The sequence below is a fragment of the Apis dorsata genome, unplaced genomic scaffold (assembly GCF_000469605.1).
Source record: "Apis dorsata unplaced genomic scaffold, Apis dorsata 1.3 scaffold_342, whole genome shotgun sequence".
NCBI classification, from domain to species: Eukaryota; Metazoa; Arthropoda; class Insecta; order Hymenoptera; family Apidae; genus Apis; species Apis dorsata.
This window is the reverse complement of record NW_006263609.1, coordinates 382,291-382,567: the sequence shown is the minus strand read 5'-3', so window position 1 is coordinate 382,567 and position 277 is coordinate 382,291.

Sequence of the window (277 nt, the reverse complement as noted above, 5' to 3'; positions counted from 1 at the left end):
TATTTCATATTTAAAAATTTAAAAGTTAAAATATATTTTATATTTTAAAATATGTACATATTATAAAAAAAAAATTTGAAAAATATAGATAATAAATTATTCAAAATGATGAACATGATTATAAATCACATTCTAATTTATAAAACATTAAATTTCCATATTTATAAATCATTGAAAGTACAGAATAAAAATGAAACAATAAATAATATATTTTCATTATTTATATAGACTTTTATTTTTATTAAAGAAATAATATTTTTTTCATTTCATTGTGCAA